General features: G+C 50.4%; 1 protein-coding gene across 6 annotated transcripts in view; it reads left to right on the forward strand.

Annotated features, from left to right (window-relative positions):
* Positions 1-18,323, forward strand: part of CYRIB (CYFIP related Rac1 interactor B) — a 165,039-nt gene that overhangs the window by 12,288 nt on the left and 134,428 nt on the right. For 2 of the 6 annotated variants that reach the window (XM_047783245.1, XM_047783246.1), the window contains exon 1: positions 17,806-17,943. The exons of 3 other annotated variants lie outside the window; for them this stretch is intronic. The gene's annotated coding sequence lies outside the window, so the exon portion shown is untranslated. Of the gene's footprint in view, positions 1-17,805; positions 17,944-18,323 lie in introns of those variants that run through there. One more of the 6 variants, XM_047783252.1, reaches the window with a different exon arrangement.

Below are 18,323 nucleotides of genomic sequence, written 5' to 3' on the forward strand. Positions count from 1 at the left end.
GCACCCGAGTTTTCTTGCTGGTGGCCAGCTGGGTCCTTGATCGACCCTTCTGGGCAATCATGGCAATTTTTGTCAAGAGCCATGCAGATCTTTGTAAGCTTTGACCCAGTGACCCCACTTTGGGAACGCTCTCTTAGGGAAACAATAGAAAATCCGGACAAAATGTTGTACGGAGGTGCTCAGCTCAGCTTTTTTGGCAATAGCAAAATAAATTGGAGACACCCTAAGCCTCTGACCATAACCAAAGACCTGAATCATTTCTGCTGTAGCTGCTAAGGGGAAGGCCAGGGAGGCTGGGTGAAGCTGAGCAAAGGCACTTGTTTATTGGGGAAAAGGTGAGAGGGAAATACACCCCCAAATCGTGTCAGAGGTTGTGGCCGGGGGACCAGAACATGGATGCCTTTCTTTTCCCTTCTCTGGTTTATACCTTTTCTGTGATGTGGTTATGGCACTTCTACTGGAAGAGGAATTCTTTCCTCTCTTTTCTGCTAAGAAACCAAGTGCTCGGCTGTTTCCAGGGGAAAGCAAGAAAACCAACGTTGAGCTCCCTTTCTGCATGGCGCTCGAGAAAACAGAGCAGTTCCTAAAACGAAGGCCTAGGTCCCAGTGCTCCTTGGCCAGTTAATAGGAATATAAGAGGACAGCTGGCAAAATCCTCCAGTATAATAGCCGCCGTGGATCAGACCCCCAGACCCGGGCAGAAGGCATTATTGTTGCCATTTATTAATACTAATAATAATGGGGCCATGGGGGAGGGGGAGTCAGGGAGAAGTCACGTGACTCTCTCCCCTCTCAGCGCTGTCTCCCAGAGCCGCTGATGGGGTTCAGGGTGTTTAGAGACCCCAGTACCAGGACCTCTTTTCAAGTCATTTGGAGATTATTTTCTGGGAAAGCTAAGGTGAGGGACAGCTACCAGGGCACAGCAGCAAATTGTTTTCCATGTGGGTGACGTTGTCTTTGTAAGTGGGAAGCAGACGTGTGTAGTCTGGTTTAGACGGAGGGGGTACTGCCCTGGTGTGTGCTCAGTGGCAGATCTGGAACCTTCTGTCCGCGGGTGGGCATCTGAGCTTCCGTCACTTTGGGAGGGCAAATTTCCAGACTGTCTCTGTGGTATTTAAAATGCTATTGTCGGGAGTTCCCATTGTGGCTCAGTGGTAACAAACCTGACTCCTATCCGTGAGGTTGTGGGTTCGATCCCTGGCCTCGCTCAGTGGGTTAAGGATCCAGCACTGCAGTGAGCTGTGGTGTAGGTCGCAGATACGGCTTGGATCCAGCATTGCTGTGGCTGTGGTGTAGGCCGGCAGCTGAAGCTCCAATTCAACCCCAGCCTGGGAACCTCCATATGCTGTGGGCACGGCCCTAAAAAGACTAACTAACCAACTAAATAAAATGTTGTCTCTCAAGTCCTGTGTTTGTCCTGCAGCTCACTTGTCCCCTTTGCCTTCATTTGAAGCAGTTCTGATTCAAAACTCAACCAGTTTTTAAAAGGAGGCACAAAAAAAGGTGCCAGGGACTTTGGTGCCAAAGGTAGGTTTGAGGAAGAAGTGTATGAATTAATTTTCAGCTTTAGGTGGAAAACTGAATTTGCCGTATTTTATTCTTTTTTTGGCCACACCTGCGGCATGTGGAAGTTCCTGGTCCAGGGGTTGAACCCGCGCTGTAGCAGTGACCACACCAGATCCCTAACCCACTGAGCCACAAGGGAACTTCTGAAGTTGCAGGGGGATGTGTTTGAACTTCTTTCTACACAGCCGTTCATTTATTTACTTGTCCCTTTTCTTTTGTCTTTTTTTTTTTTTTTTGCTATTTCTTGGGCCGCTCCCGCGGCATATGGAGGTTCCCAGGCTAGGGGTCGAATCGGAGCTGTGGCCACCAGCCTACACCAGAGCCACAGCAACGTGGGATCCGAGATGCATCTGCAACCTACACCACAGCTCACGGCAACACCGGATCGTTAACCCACTGAGCAAGGGCAGGGACCGAACCCGCAACCTCCTGGTTCCTAGTCGGATTCGTTAACCACTGCGCCACGACGGGAACTCCCCTTTTTTGTCTTTTTTTTTTTGCTATTTCTCTGGGCCGCCCTTGCGGCATATGGAGGGTCCCAGGCTAGGGGTTGAATCGGAGCTGTAGCCCCAGGCCTACGCCAGAGCCACAGCAACGCAGGATCCGAGCCGCGTCTGCAACCTACACCACAGCTCACGGCAACACCAGATCGATAACCCACTGAGCAAGGGCAGGGACCAAACCCGCAACCTCATGGTTCCTAGTCGGATTCATTAACCACTGCGCCATGACGGGAACTTCCTTTTTTTTTTTATAGGGCCGCACCCTTGGCACATGGAAACTCACATCAGAGCTACAGCTGCTGGCCTACACCACAGCCACAGCAATGCAGGATCCAAGCCGTGTCCATGACCTACACAACAGCTCATGGCAATGCCGGATCCCTAACCTACTGAGCGAGGCCAGGGATTGAACCTGTGTCCTCATGGATAGATACTACTCAGTCTCGTTACCGCTGAGCCCTGACGGGAACTCCAAATAGCCATTTATTGAGGTTTCAAGAAAAGCTCTTGTTTTCCTCATTCCCGTTCTCCTCCGCTCTCCTGTTTGGCCCCAAGCCCGGGGCCCTCTGCTCCGAGGCACCTTCTGGAGGAAATGACAGGCAGTTGTGCTGAAAGAATGGAGCAGGGAAGCTCCAGCCACCTGCCGAGTCACACCTGCTCCCCCTACCTGCCCCCACAGGGTCCGGGGAGGGAAGTGCAGCCCAGAACAGAGTGGGAAAGCTGCTGGCGAGAGAGGTTTCTGCCTGGGCACATTATCTCATTTAATCTCCCTCGCCCTCTGCGGGGACGTGTCATTGTCGTCAAGGGTGGCTCAGGTGTCAAGCAGTTTCAGTAAAAGGTTTCAGCTGCTCCCCAGCCAGGAAACCTTGCCTCTGCTGGGTGTGTGTGACCAGCCCTGCCAGCTGCTCCACGTCCCCTCGCTCCTCTCTGGAGGAGGGGTCATGAAGCATCCTTATAGGAGGGGGACGTCGGGGGATAGGCCTGTCGCCTCCGCAGTCCCTCTGCCTTCCCCGAGGGGTGTGGCTGTGCCTGGGCGGCAGGGGTCTGTTCTAGGCCTTCCTCCCTGGCCCCCACGCCTCTCTCAGAGCCTGAGACAAGCCCTCTGTTGGAGAAGAGTTGAGAACTAACTCTAGGAGCAGGCATCCATGGGTAGATGCGCTGGGAGGAGGTGCTGGCCCAGTTTGAGCCCAGCTGAGTGTTGTCAGCGCTGAAGTAGCCATGAGCTTCCTGGCGCTCTGTTCTGCTTCACTGTGACAAACACTATGTCTTGAACCTTAAGAAAAAAAGGAAAGAAAGGAAGAGAAAAAAAGTCAGAAAGGGGCTTCTATGACAGAACATAAAGTCTAATGACAACACCTTACATCCGTAGAGTGCTGTGTGTTTATGCTGTGGCCTTATTCCAGTAAACATCCCCAAGCCCCAGGCTTGGCTTCTCTCTCTTTGAGGTCTGTAGGTCAAGCTCACAGCAGGCCTTGCTCTGAGAGTGCTTGGAGAATGAATGTGCAATTTTTCTTTCTTTTTTTTTCTTTTTTCAGAAAATTGAAGCCCAGAGAGGTTGAGCGATTTGCTTTAAGGCTGCACAGCCAGCGAGGGCCGGAGTTGGGACTTAGTCCTGGCTCTTCTTCAAGTTCCCTTGGTGGCCTCCTCACAGATGCACGTCAGGCTGGCAGAGGAATTCAGGTGCCAAGAGAAACCCCTGTTGAATGACCAGGGCGTTTACTGAGACCTCATTCCCCCTTTATTCTGAAGGCTGGTATCCTTGTCTCGGTCAGCCTGCTCTTGTGGCCATATGCACTGTCCTCCCTAACCCCCTGCCTGCTGAAGCATTTTCTCCTTTGTATGACACTCTTGGGTCTCCTCCAAAGCTCCTGGAAGCCCCCTGGGGCCATATTCTTGAGTAGCTGAGAGTCAGGGTGCAGCCTGTGGCTGCTGCCGTAGCAGCTGGAGCGGAAGGAGGCCAATGCTGGTCCCCGAGCGAGGCCTGGCTGGCTGCTGGGTGGTCTCAGGTCACGTCTCCTCTGGGCCATCACACATTCATGTTCCAGCCTCTGCTGTTTTCATCTGTAGACATGGTCATTCGTGCATCAGACACGTCCCAGAGCCCCTGTGCATGCTGGGTACAGTATGGGGGCTTCTGGTCGTCACAGTAAATGCTGGCTTGTCCCTTCAGCCGGCTCTGGGTTGTGTCTTACTTGGGTCCTGTGCACCTCCAGGCTCCGAGGTTTGGGGGGCATTGGGGAGGCTTACCTGAGAAGGCCTTCTGCACCCCTCTGCCTGCTCCTTTTCGGGGTGCAGGGGGGACCCTGTGCTCAGTGTTTTTCTTCTTCTCCTGTTCCTCTTCCCCTCCCCTTGCTCCCCTTTCCCTCCTCCCCTCCCCCTCCGTTTTCCATTTTCAGCAAGCTTGAATTAAGCATGAGCTGTTGCCCAGGTTTGGGTCGAGTGTCCTGATAGAAAGATTAGCAGCATGCCAGCCCCAGTCCCAGAAGGTCCTCGACTGTGGGAGGAGATGGATATAAACACCAACAGGGAGTTCCCATCGTGGCTCAGTGGGTTAAGAACCCCACATGGTTTCTGTGAGGATGCGGGCTTGACCCCTGGCCTCCCTCCGTGGGTTAAGGATCCAGCCTTTGCCGTGAGCTGCGGTATAGGTCACAGGTGTGTCTCGGACCCTGTGTTGCCATGGCTGTGGCACAGGCCTGCAGCTGCAGCTCTGCTTCAGCCGCTAGCCTGGGAACTTCCCTATACAGCAGGTGTGGCCTTAAAAGAAAAAAAAAAAAAAAAAAGAAGAAGTCATTATATTAATATGCAAAGTCTTAAGGTTTATGAAATTTTAAAAGTTGCAAAATAAGGATATTCATGGTTTAAGGGGCACAACCCCATGTAGTAAAAGTATCAAGAAATGCGTGACAGTGACTAATCCCAAATTTAAGATAATGTGTACCTCTAGGGAACTGGGAGACAAATAGTGTTGGGGTGGGATACCCAAGGAACCTAGTAGTTTGCGTTCGCTGTATTTTTGTTGTTGTTGTTCCTTTAGTTGGGTGGTGGGCACCAGAGGCAGTTTCATTATTCTTTATGTATTTTTTTGTGTATCTGCAATATTGCAGAGTAAAATTAAAAAAAAAAAAAAAAAGGGGAATTCCCATTGTGGCTCAGCGGGTTAAAAACCCAACTAGTATCCGTGAGGATGTGGGTTCAATCCCTGACCTTGCTCAGTGGGTTTAAGGATCTGGCATTGCCACAATCTGTGGCATCGGTCACAGATGTGATTCACATCTGGCTTGGCTGTGGCTCTGGCTGTAGCCGGCAGCTGCAGCTCCCATTTGACCCCCTAGTCTGGGAATTTCCATGTGCTATGGATGTGGCCCTAAAATAAACTAATTAAATAAAAATAAAGTTGTAGGCAAGAGGTTTTAGGGGAGACTGGCCTAGGAGGGTCTGCAACCAGATATGGGGAAATTTCTCTGCACATCTAGCCAAGCACAGGGCTTGGCCAGGCTCATGCACTCAGGACATCTTCAACTCTGCCCTGAGGGGCTGGGGCAGGCTTTCTACAGAAGGTCATAGCTGGAAGTGAATTTTGAAGGCCCAGTGTTGGGAACAGCATTTTAGAAATGGAACAGCATCTGCAAAAGCTGGCAGGCAGGCCAGCGTTCAAGGAACTCCGTGCGAATGGGTGCATTGGCCCAGCTCTGGAGTGGTCCTTCAGTGTATTTGGCTCTTGATCATGTGTGCTCAGAACGGCTCAGAATCCAGGTTGATTTAGAGTTGCCTTGGGATGGGTTCCACTCGGTATGAAACCAAGTCAATTTCCCAAGAACATTTTGATGTTCATCAGGGCCTTGGCTTTGTGAGACATTGGTCCCAGCCCAAGGAGATTGGCTTTGGCTTCAAGTGCAGAAAGCCTCGGTAAACTGAGGCTCTGATAAAGGAGGTGGACCAGCAGAGAGCCAACACTGGCCGGAAAGATCATCTCGTACAGACAGAGAGCCAAAGTGCCATTGTCTGACTCTCAAGACTCTTGGGAAACTGCTCTGTGCTCCAAGGGAGGAGGAGACAGGAGGCAGAAGGGCCAGTCTCTGTTTAGCGGTTTGGGGGATCATGTACATTCAAGATCGTTTTCTTTGAAAACATTGCAAAGCCAATGAAGCTCTCGGGGGAGCCGGATTAAAGCAGTGAGGGGGAATTTCATCCGCACTTAATCAAAGACATTGACTGTTTTCTGGGCCTCGCTGGTTACCCTCTGTTGTTGTCTTTAATTGTGGAAACTTGGCGATGAGGGTTTCATGAAGGCTGGCCCAGGGCGTCACCCCCTCGTCCTCCCACTTTGATCTCTGGGAAGTCATCAGCTTTCTGGGGGACCCTTGGGGCTCCTGGCCATCTCTGCCACTCACGTTCAAGTTCAGGCCAGACTTGCACCCAAATTAAGAGGAGAGGTAATTCTCCACACCCCAGGTCCCTGCCTGGCTGGAGGAAGGACAGAGTTTGTGGACAGCTGTCACTGACAGGGAAGGGAGCTTCGCCAGTGTCTGGTGCAGTGGCCAGAGGAGGAGACTGAAGCCTCCTGATGAGAGTGAACATTCTGGAAGCGGTGGCTTCAGCTTCTGAGCTTCGTTACGTACATCTTTTTTTTTTTCCTTCTTTTTGGCCGCCCTGTGGCATATGGAGTTCCCCGGCCAGCGATCAGATCTGAGTTATAGTTGCGACCTAAGCCACAGCTGTGGCAACACTGGATCCTTAACCCATTGTGCCGGGCCGGGGATTGAACCTGCGACTCAGTGCTCCCAAGACGCTGCCAATCCTGATGCACCCCAGCGGGAACTCCCATTCTGTGTGTCTTTTAATCTCCTAAAGGCTGTTCCTGATGAACCTGCAAGTCCACAGGATTTTTAAATGCAATCCTGACGAGCTGTGTGACAGCCTCGTGGCAGGAGGGGGGCGGCGAAACCCTCCTGTCCAGAGGAACTTAGCATAGATCTCCCACTGGGGACCAATTAATTCTGCAGGAAGTTATGGTTTACATTTTGTCCTGGAAACTCGGGCGCTGTGCACATTCATGCATCTTGGCCCTGAGAGCATCCTCCTCGCAAGTTTTGTTTAATTGCAGTCATGGTTGAAAACTCCCAGCGTTGTTTCCCCCTGATTTCATTAGTCAGTCCTTACCCACATTTCATCTGCTTTCTCTTAAACACTTTTTTGGGGGTCTGTGTTTATAAACCCTGAGTAAACACAAATCCTTGACTTTAATTAGGAAGCCAGCAGCGGCCAGTAAAGGAGGCTCATTCTGCCTGTTTCTCTCTCTTGTACTGTGGCTGTTGAAAGAGTACGTTGGTGTTCCCTGGTCGCTCAGTGGGTTAAGGATCTGATGTTGTCACTGCTGGGGTGCAGGTTCAATCCCTGGCCGGGGAACTTCATGCCGCAGGAGTGGCTGAAAAAAAAAAAAAAAAAAAGAAAGAAAGAAAAGAAAAGAAAAAGAAGAGTAAGTGAAGGCAGGGACCACCCCAGTAGCTAGTTGACTGACCTCAGGGTGAAGAACCGTGTGGTCTTTCCACCTCCCAAGGTATCAGGTGCCCTGAGTCAGCTTCAGTTACAGTGACCTTGCCTGTAATAGATCACTGGCCATGACCTCTGATTCATTCATTCATTCATTCACTGACCACAGGGGCATCCCATTTTATAATACTGTTTCCCCATCAGACCTTAGAGGGCAGTGATTTTTGCCTGTGTTCATTCCTGCTTCTCTGCCCCTAGACTAGCACCTACTGTGGGTGTTCAGTAAATATTTGCTTCATGAATCAATCAGTACCCATTATTAGGGATCTATTTTTCAGTTTTAATTACAGGCTCCGGCCTCCTTGTATCTTTAAAAAAATGTCTCAGGAGGGTTTAGAAGACAAGTTCCCATAGGTGCCAATGGGAACTTGATCAGAGGAAGGTGGATGGAGCTCTGTGGCCCCTGGAGAGATGGTGAGCCAGAAGCTGGCCAGGATGTCGAGTGCATGTGGAAATTGGTGCAAAGAGATCAGGGTTAGAGGCACAGCTGGTTGTACAAGCAAGGACGTCTTGGGCAGGTCACCTGAGCTCCTTGCTTGCCCTGTCCCCTCAGTTTCCATTTCCCTGATGGCCGCTCTGCCCTCCTGGTGGTTCCCGTGGGTACCTCCTCAAGGCATTCATCTGATCCCACTGTGTCAGGCACCACGCTGGGCTCTGAGGTACAGTGGTGTAGGAGGTAGCGGATTCCCTTTTCCATCTAAGCCAGGGGGGTTAGATGGAGGGCCAGACGGTGATGATACAGGGAGCTGGGGTGGGGGGACATGCTGGGGTGGGTGACATGGAACCCAGCCTGAGAAATCAAGGAGGGCTTCCCAGAGGAAGTGGCATCCAGGAGGGTAGAGAGGGGCTGCATCTTCCTACTTTTTGGATTCCTAGCTTTTGGCAGAGCACGTGTAGCAGGTGTTCGGGGAATGCATGGTGACCGAGTGAATGCGTGTAACAGTGTTTTTATAAACCAGGAAGTGTAGGATGAGTGGCAGGTGTTAGGATTATGATTTGTGGACGGTAGAGAAGGGACAAACTTTATCTCCCACTTTCCTGAGGACCAGCTGTTGCCAGGAGCTAGGGTCTGCCTAAGGGCACAGATAGCCCTGTGACATGTCTGTCTCTGCCTTTTGTCCCCACCCCAACCTCACCCCTGCTCGGGGAAGGGGACTGCCCAGAGCTGGTTAGTTTAAACCAACTCAGAAGCCAGCAGCCCCTCCTAACGGGATGCAGATTTGGACATTCTGACTTTGTGCTCAGGACCACAGTCCTAAGGCTGGTGGCAGACTAAGGAGGTAGCTTATCGTGTGTGTGTGTGTTGTGTAAACAGAGTGAGGCCCCACAATTGCTAAGAAAGCTCTGCAGCTCATATTGAAATCACTAACCTCTAACCCCTCACTATAGTTGCCATCTCCAAAGCAAAGCTTGCTCTTTTTTTTTTTTTTTTTGGCTTTTCAGGGCCACATCTGTGGCACATGGAAGTTCCCAGGCCAGGGGTCGAATTGGAGCCATAGCTGCTGGCCTATACCACAGCTACAGCAATGCGGGATCCAGGCCGCATCTGTGACCTACACCGCAGCTCATGGCAACGCTGGGTCCTTAACCCACTGAGCGCAGACAGGGATTGGACCTGCAATCTCATGGATGCTAGTTGGGTTTGTAACCTGTTGAACCACAACAGGAATTCCAACTGATTCATCTTTGTAACCCTAGAGCCCAGCATGGGGCCTGGCAAATCGGGGTCTTGGGACAGTTCGCAGAATGAATGAATGATCTCCAGTTAATGCCCATTAAGTTATCCAGGGTACAGCTGAAGCCTCATATCTTCAGAGGGCAGAGAGAGGGATGTTTCCGGAAGTGACCTTTCGCTACTTGCTTGACGTGTTTTGCAATAACAGGGCTTGAACTTCTGCTCGACACTTACTCTCTGTGGCGAGAGATGAAGAAACACTTCCTTTGTTCACACTTGGCTCTGGGGCTGTGTAGCTGGGCAGAGGCCTCGCTCACTTCTGCTGCCCTGGGAGCCCCTGGGTCTGCCCTGTGGACCAGGCATGGTGAGACAGGTCTCGTGGAGGTGGAGTCACCTAACTCCACAGTTGAGTGAATTGGGCATTTTCTATATTTTGGGGTGCTCAGTATTCTACCTACTTTCCTGTTTGGGGGCATCCCCAAGATGTAAGTCTTGAGAGAAGCAGAGCTCTGCCTCTCAGTACAGAAGCTAAGGTGGACCAGATGTGCATTTTTCCCACCTCCAGCTGCTTGGGCCCTGGTCTGTGGCATCCATGCAGGCCCACAACTTAGATTCCAGCTTGAGCGCTGCAACAATGGAGCTCAGTTGGAGCTTCCTCAGAGTCAAGAGTATCCCACGAACATCATGTGACATGACCTTGGCCACGTCTCCCCTCTGCCCAGTCTTCCCTGGTTCCTTATCCCAGCCTGGTTCCCAGAGTGGCTGATGATTCTGGGAGTTTCCCATTATTTTCTCGTCCAATTCCCTTTTTTCTTTTCTGCTGTCTGTGATTAGCAACCCCGACTGACAGTACCTCCGAGGTCAGAGTAAGACACCCAGTCCCTAAGATGGACCCAACATGGTGAGATGGGTGAGCTCACTCTGGATGCTTCCCATCTCCTGCCTCCCTTTTTGGGGTGTCAGTGCCACCTAGCCTGATCTCTGGTCCACTGCAGTGCAGGTCCATAAACATCAGGTCACCTACTGTTTGTCAGGCATTGTTCTTGGAAGGACAGGGATGCAGATCAGGTGCCTCCAGTGCAAAGGTGGAGATGGACACATGGGTGGGTCTTTCTGCCCAGGCTGGTGGAAGAAGAGGGGCAGGCAAAGCCACTGCCATTGCACAAGACACTCTTGACCTTGATGGGGACCTGCAAAGAAGAGGTGAAACTGGAGCTGGTGGGAGGGCGCAAGGAGTGAGCTAGCAGACTACGCTGACAGAAGAAGGTGTTTCTGCTGTTTCTGCTCAGAGCATCCGAGCCAGGGAGATAATAGGTGTTACAGGCAGGCAGAGGGTGGTGGCTGGTCAGTCAGGAAGGGAAGGCAGGATGACCTGGATGCCAGTGGTCAGCAAATGTCTTCTATAAAGAACCAGATGGTAGATTTCTAGGATTTATAGGCCAGGTGGTCTCTGTCACAACGGCTCTACTCTGCCATCGGGCTGCCCAAGCGTCCTGAGACAATCCATGAGTGAGTGGGTGTGACCATGTTCCAATAAAACTTTATTGATAGAAGCAGGTGGTGGACCTGATTTAGCCCACCGTAGTTCGTTTTGCCAATCCCCGGTTGTACACTATGCTAGAATTTGTACTTTGTGTTGAAGATTATGGCAAATAGATGTACTTCTGATTTTTTTTTTCTTTGTCCTTTTGCCATTTCTTGGGCCACTGCCACAGCATATGGAGGTTCCCAGGCTAGGGGTCTAATCAGAGCTGTCGCCACCGGCCTACGCCAGAGGCACAGCAACGCGGGATCCGAGCTGTGTCTGAGATCCACACCACAGCTCACAGCAATGCCAGATCCTTAACCCACTGAGCAAGGTCAGGGATCGAACCCGCAACCTCATGGTTCCTACTCGGATTTGTTAACCACTGAGCCACGACGGGAACTTCTACTTCTGATTGGTGATAGCAGTAAACTCAAGCCAGCTCAGCTACGGAAAGGAATTAATGAACACATGCAACTGAAACATCCAGGGGTATGGCAAGCTTTAGGTGCAGTTTGAGCTGGGCACTGGCCGGCCCATTTCTCTGCTGTTCTCTCAGCTCTGCCCTCCCGGGTGAACATCCTCCTCAGGCTTCCTCCCTCATGGTAGCAATGAGGCCTCAGCTATTCCAGCCTTCATGTCTAATTCTCTTCCGCAATTCTCATTGGACCACCTTAGGTCACGTGCACACCCTGGAGCCAATCCCTATGGCCGGGAGAATGCGTGCTGATTGGCTTAGGCTTGGGTTCCTGCCTCCTTGTATTGCCCACTGTGACAAAGGAATCAGGACCCCTGGGGCTGCTTGCCTAGGCCAGCTGGGAGCTGCCTGCAAAGAGAGATAGTTCTGCCAGACTGTGTGCCCACTATCCAGCAGGACAGGGTGGAACGAGGCCACTCATGAGAGGGTTGGAAGAAGAGCAGTGCAGAAATGTACCATTTCTAGAAAAATCACTATGGTGACATTGGGGAGAAGAGCCAGCCTAGAGGCAGGGACACCTTGGGAAGTGTTTCTGAGACCGGTAGTAAGGCAGTGGGACTGGGTATTGAAAAGAGAGAATGAATTTGAGAACAGTTTGGGAAATGGAATGGCTAGCACATGTGATTAGTTTACTGTGTGTGAAGTGGATAATGGAGAGGGAGGAAGAAAGACATAGTTGTCGAGGAATCCCCGTTTCTATTAGTTTGGTCACTAGTAGAGCTAGATGAGGGACACGTTTGTAAGGGACAATGTGGAGTTCTTGTAAGGAGTGTGATGAGTTCCGAGGCTGCCTTTCTTTTTTTTGGTCTTTTTAGGGCTGCACCCGAGGCATATGGAGGTTCCCACGCTAGAGGTCGAATCGGAGCTGTAGCCTCAGGCCACAGCCACAGCCATGCCAGATCCAAGCCATGTCTGTGACCTACACCACAGCTCACGGCAACACCAGATCCTTAACCCACTGAGCGAGGCCAGGGATCAAACCTGCAACCTCATGAACACTAGTCAGATTCGTTCCTGCTGAGCCACCATGGGAACTCCCATGGCTGCCTTAATGTCATCCCAGCCTTGCCTGCCAGAAGAGCCCCACCTTTGACCTGCAGAATTTAGGGACAACCAAGAAAAGCTGTGTTGCCATCGAGGAAAGGTTGTTCTCCCTCCTTGCTCTGTATTCCTCTTTGCTCTGGCTGCCAGGAAGCTCAGAGCCAGATTCATGTTTAGGGACAGCTGTAACCTGTCCTTAGGTGCAGTCTATCTGCTTTACTTCCATTCTCATTGCCCCCTTTCAAAGGTATTGGTCTGGGAGTTCCCATTGTGAGTCAGCAGGTTATGAACCCGACTAGTATCGATGAGGTTGCAGGTTCGATCCCTGGCCTTGCTCAGTGTGTTAAGGATCTGGCATTGCCACAAGCTGTGGTGTAGGTTGCAGATATGGCTCAGATCTGGCATTGCTGTGGCTGTGGTGTAGGCCGGCAGCTGTAGCTCCGATTCAACCCTGAGCCTGGAATTTCCATATGCCACAGATGCGGCCCTAAAAAGAAAAGAAAAAAAGTGTTGGTCTGAATTAAATTCCTCTAGTCTGTGCCAAGCTTGTCCTTTAGACATGTACATACATAGACATACTCATATACACATATATAGCATTCACTGAATGCGTGTGTTCTCTATATAAGTGTATGTATAAATAGATAGCGTAAAACATGAATATATGTGCATGTGCATGTATGTGAAAATAAGTATATCTTGATGCCAATTACATGCTACAAATAAAACACATGTTTCTGTATGTAACATGCACGTACAGTGTATGCAGACAGCTGCATGTATATCCACGTGTTTACTGCATACCTGCTTTGTGCCCACACTGAGCTAGGCATGCAGGGAGCACAGCCTAGTAGAAGAGACTGAAAAGAAAAGACCATTGTCACTTGCTGGGAAGGGCCCTGACCTTGGTGAGGACCAGGCAGAGCGGTGACACTTGGCAGGGTTACGGGAAGGCGTGAAGGGTGAGCGGTCACCAGGCCGCTGTGCGCTGGGCGCAGCCCGCCACCCGTGCAGAGCCCAGCCCTGGCTGCTTTGATGAGGACAGCCTGGCCCGGGTGCCTGCTGAGCGACTGACTCCCAGTGGCTCCTTACATATTGATTTAGGTGCGTGCCAAAACCAGAGAGCATCTGGGAACTAGCCTTAGGTTCTTTTAAAGTAATCCATGAGATGGAAATTTCAGAACACCGGGAGACTCCTACCTATGCAGACATGAAACTTCTCCTCTTCCTTAGAATTGACAAGGGGATTGGCGGGGGGGGGTGCGGTGGGTGGAAACTAAAGGCATTTCTGCTCCTCTCCCCATCCCCTCCCTCTTCTGGAACTTGACTAGGTGTCCAGGTCTTCTTTCCAGGAGTTATCATTCTCTGGCCCCCTTCCCTCCTCAGTTTTGAAGCCAAAATGAGGACCCTTTCAGTTTGTTTATGCCACATGTGCGGCCCTAGGACAGGGCTCCCCGGGGCTGCTTCCAGACAGGTCACCCGCTGCCCACATCCCGCACTGGCTGTTTTTTGTTTTTGTTTTTGTTAACAGCTTTATTGAGGTATAGGGTAGACAGAGTCATAACCTGCCAAAGATGACCATGTCCCCATCGCCAGAACTGGTGAATACTCACCTTCCGTGGCAAAAGGAACTTGGCTGATATGACTGAGTTAAGGGTCCTTTTTTTTTTAAGGGCCATACCCGAGGCACATGGAAGTTCCAGGCTAGGGGTCCAGTTGGAGCTGTAGCTGCCAGCCTACACCACAGCCACAGCTATGCCAGATCCGAGCCACATCTGCAAGCTTCACCACAGCTCATGGCAATGCTGGATTCTTAACCCACTGAGCGGGGCCAGGAATTGAACCTGTATCCTCATGGATGCTAGTCAGGTTTGTTACCGCTGCGCCACAACGGGAACTCGAGGTAAGCATCTTGAAAGAGGGAGATGGCGGAGTAGAGTCAGAGAAGGAGGTTCTGATGATGGAAGCAGAGTGTCTGAGTCAGAGATCTGAGGATGCTAACAGTGCTGGCTTTGAAGCTGGAGGAGGGGCCAGGAACCAAGGCATGCTGGCCTCCACCAGGAAGGAAGAACAGGCTCCCCCCTCGCGCCTCCGGAGGGAGTCTGGTTCTGCTGATGCCTTGATCTCAACCCAGGGAAGCCCAGTCTGGATTTCTGATCTCCAGAATTGCAAGACAATACATTTGTGTTATGTTAAGCCACTAAGTTTGTGGTAATTTGTTACAGCAGCCATAGGAAACTGAGGCAAGGTATACTTAATGCATCATAAAGATCTTCCCATGTCAAGTGTACAATTCAGTGAATTTTTTTTGGTCACTTTACCAGTGGTGCAGCGATGGCCATAAGATGGTTTTTAGAACATTTTTGCACCCCATTGAGTGTCCCTTCCTGTCCATTTACAGACAACCTCTGTCCTCAGCTCCAGGTAACCACTAATCTACTTTTTGTCTCCATAAATTCATCTGTAAATTTGCCTTTGGGACATCTCATATAAGTGGAATATATGATTTCTTATGTCTGGCTTCTTTTACTGGGCATAATGTTTTTGAGGTTCATCCATGTTGTTGAGTGTGTTAGCACTTTGTTCCTTTTTTCCTTTTCTTTTTTTTTTTTTTTTTTCTTTTAGGGCCACGCCTGTGGCGTATGGAGGTTCCTAGGCTGGGGTTGAATCGGAGCTATAGCTATAGCCACAGTGATGCCAGATCTGAGCCTCGTCTGCCACATACACCACACAGGTCATGACAACGCTAGATCCTTAACCCACTGAGGGAGGCCAGGGATCAAACCTGCATCCTCATGGTTACTAGTCAGATTCATTTCCACTGAGCCACTATGGGAACTCCTCGTTCCTTTTTTTCTTAATTTTTTAAAAATTATGGTTGATTTACAATGTTGTAAATCTGCTATGCAGCAAAGTGACCAGTCATACATATAAATATATAAGTAAACACACACACATTCCCTTTCTTATTTTATCTTCCATCATGGTCTATCCCAAGAGACTGGATACAGTCCCCTGTACTTTACAAGTAGAACCTCATTGCTTATCCATTCTAAAGGCAATAGTTTGCATGGACTCACCCCTAAACTCCCAGTCCATTCCATTCCCTCCATCTTCCCCCTTGGCAACCACAAGTCTGTTCTCTTATGTCTATGAGTCTGTTTCTGTTTTGTAGATAGATTCACTTGTGCCATATTTTATATTCCACATATAAGTGATATCATGGTATTTTTCTCTTTCTGACTTACTTCACTTAGTGTGAGAATCTCTAGTTGCATCTGTGTTGCTGCAAGGTGGCATTGTTTCATTCTTTTTTATGACTGAGTTGTATTCCATTTGTATATATGTACCTCATCTTAATCCATTCATCTGTCGATGGACATTTAGGTTGTTGCCATGTCTTGGCTATTGTGGGTAACTCCTTCGTTCTTTTTTACTGAAGAAATATATTCTGTTGTGTGGCTGTATCACATTCTCTCTCCACTCAGCAGCTGGTGTTCATCTGTATTGTTTTGTTTGGGGCTATTAGGATAAATACTGCTACGAGCATTCGTGTGCAAGCTTTTGTGTGAACATGGGTTTTCATTTCTCCTGGTTATATACCTGGGAGTAGCCTTTTTGGGGTTGTGTGGATTTTTATATTTAACTTTTTAAACTGCCAAATTGTTTTCCAAAGTGGTTGCACTATTTTTCATTCCTACCAGCCCTTCATGAGGGCTCCCCTCTGACCCCAGCATAAGCCCCACAACTCAAGAAATTATTGTTCACGGTCTATTGGGGTTCTCGATTCATGATCCTTGACCCATCCTACGTTCTGTTATCCTCAGGTGTGTTTTGGGCGTTTGCTAAAATTTGGGGTTTCCCACTGGGTGAGACCTGACGTTGATACTTGTATTTATTTATTTATTTATTTATTTGTCTTTTTGTCTTCTCTAGGGCCACACCCGTGGCATAGGGAGGTTCCCAGGCTAGGGGTCGAATCAGAGCTGTAGCCCCCAGCCTACACCACAGCCACAGCAACGAGAGATCCGAGCTGTGTCTGCAACTTACATCACAGCTCACGGCAACGCCGGATCCTTAACCCACTGAGCGAGGCCAGGGATTGAACTCACAACCTCATGGTTCCTAGTCGGATTCATTAACCACTGAGCCACACCGAGAACTCCGATGTTGGTACTTTTAATAGAAGCAATGAGGTAGAAAGCTCAGGTCTTCTAGACACGGGTGAGTCAAAGGGTTTAGCTCGCTATGCGTTTCTCCTTTACCCCATAGCATCCCACCCGGTTCCAGCTTCTGCTAATGAGGTCTTCTCTCCGCTCCCCCCCACCCCACATCTGAGTCTGTCTAGACTCCTCACTGGGCGGGGGTGAGGTGGGGTGGGGTGTTGGGCCCTGGGGAGCACTGAGGGTTAGGTCTATAGTTAGATGTCAGCCCAGAAGGAGTTGGGGGAGGGGAGGCAGGCTCGACAGAAATGAGATCCAGCCGGAAAGCCTCATCATCCAGGCTGGGCTTGGTGGGCAGGCAGGCTCCTCTTGTTTTCTCAGTGACAGCGGTAACCAGGACACAAGCTTAATTTCGGACAGAGGCAGGTCAAGGAATCTTGCGGGCATCGCACCTTCTGCGTGAGAAGGGGCTGCGTAAGACTTTAGTGACTTACTTTAAATTCCATTGGGTCCCACGAGGTAAAAAGTGAGTCATTTTATGGTGACCATTAGAGGTGGTCAGGCCTCGGCAGAGAAACTTGACCGTGGGGCTTCGAGGCCAGACCTGGGTGACCAGGTTGTAGAGAGCTGGACCCTGGAGCTGACAGGGACTTGGCGGTGGGGGAGATCTGGCCAGTGAGCAGAGGGTCCCCGGGCAGGAAGGCAGCCACTTAGGACCTGACTGTGGCAAAGCGGGTATGGGTGAGATGGCATTGGCCGGCTGGCCTGAGTGAGTCGGTGAGAATCGTGCCGCGTGAGTTGAAGAGTTGATGGGCGCGGGAGCGGGGAAAACATAGCAAATTTAAGGTGATGACCTGGGTCAGCAGAGTGGCCAAGCCCTAAAGTAGAGCTTGAGGGACTCCAGTGCTGTTCCGTGGATAACGTTTCTGCCATCTTTTGAAGATAAACCGAGGCTCAGAGAGGTTAAGCGCCTTGTCCAAGGTCACACAGTGAGTGAAAAGAGCAGCCAGAAATTCAAACTCCAGGCTGTTTCTGAAATCACTATGCCCTTGCAGGATGCCTTCTCTTTACAGATGAATGGAATATACACGGTCCAGGGGAGGGTAGACACTTTTACAGAGCATCCCCGCCCCCACCACGCCATCCCCCACTGCCTGGGCCCACATTAGGAAGTAGAGACTGCTTCTCATTGCACAACCAGCAGCTGTTATTGTCTGTGTTGCACACCCCCCCCCCCCGCCCCCCGCCGGCCCTCCTCTTTGGTGTTGTTTATGGGCAGCAGAGAGGGTGAGAAACCACACAAAGTCTAAGGCCTGGAAAGCTCCAGCAGCTCTGCCGGGAAACAGAGACTGCATTTTTCAGACACCCAGTGCGATGTGGTGCAAAGAGCGAAAGATGCATGCAGAACTTCTCCAGGGCTCCCACAGTTACGTGAGCAGGTATGAATGAGCGATGTGCTAAAGTGAAATGGAGATAAGATTGTCGTTTATACATTGTCACGGGGGTGGGGGGAGGGGAGCCGCAGAAAGCAGAGTACCCGGCGGCGCTTGTCCTGGCTTCTCTGCCTCCTGACTGTGTGACCCCAGGGTGTCATTTCCCTTCTTGGAATCTCAGTTTCCACTTCTGTAAAATGGGAAGGTGGCACTGGAGGTTCTCTAAAGCGCCTCTTGAAATGACCTCTCTGTATAGTGTTTTATAAGTGCTGTCAGTTTAGATTCAGTGTCAAGAGGAGTTTTGTCCACAGACTGTTTTCTATGGTTTTGGATGAAATTTTCACAGCTGGCTGATTTTTCAGATAAAATGGGGATGGGGCCGGGTG

The sequence above is a fragment of the Phacochoerus africanus genome, chromosome 6 (genome assembly GCF_016906955.1).
Source record: "Phacochoerus africanus isolate WHEZ1 chromosome 6, ROS_Pafr_v1, whole genome shotgun sequence".
NCBI classification, from domain to species: Eukaryota; Metazoa; Chordata; class Mammalia; order Artiodactyla; family Suidae; genus Phacochoerus; species Phacochoerus africanus.